Source organism: Octopus bimaculoides, chromosome 10, assembly GCF_001194135.2.
Source record: "Octopus bimaculoides isolate UCB-OBI-ISO-001 chromosome 10, ASM119413v2, whole genome shotgun sequence".
In the NCBI taxonomy this organism is placed as follows: domain Eukaryota; kingdom Metazoa; phylum Mollusca; class Cephalopoda; order Octopoda; family Octopodidae; genus Octopus; species Octopus bimaculoides.
This window is the reverse complement of record NC_068990.1, coordinates 36371641-36371938: the sequence shown is the minus strand read 5'-3', so window position 1 is coordinate 36371938 and position 298 is coordinate 36371641.

The following is a 298-nucleotide window of genomic DNA, read 5'->3' as shown; positions in this document are numbered from 1 at the left end:
TTATACATATGGTTGTCTGTTTTTGTGGTCTTAGTGTTGTGGTTAAGTTCTTGAATATTTTTCTTTGCATATACATGCACATGTGGTCATGCATGTATATATATATATATATATATATATATATATATATATATGTATGTATGTGTATAAATAAACATGTATATGTATGTATGAATATATGCATGTATGTATATATGTGAGAAAGGGAAAGAAAGGAAGGGGGTAGATAGATAGATAGATAGATATTGAAATGAATCAACAGGAATATATCCAGATTATGTTAACTTACTTCACATGT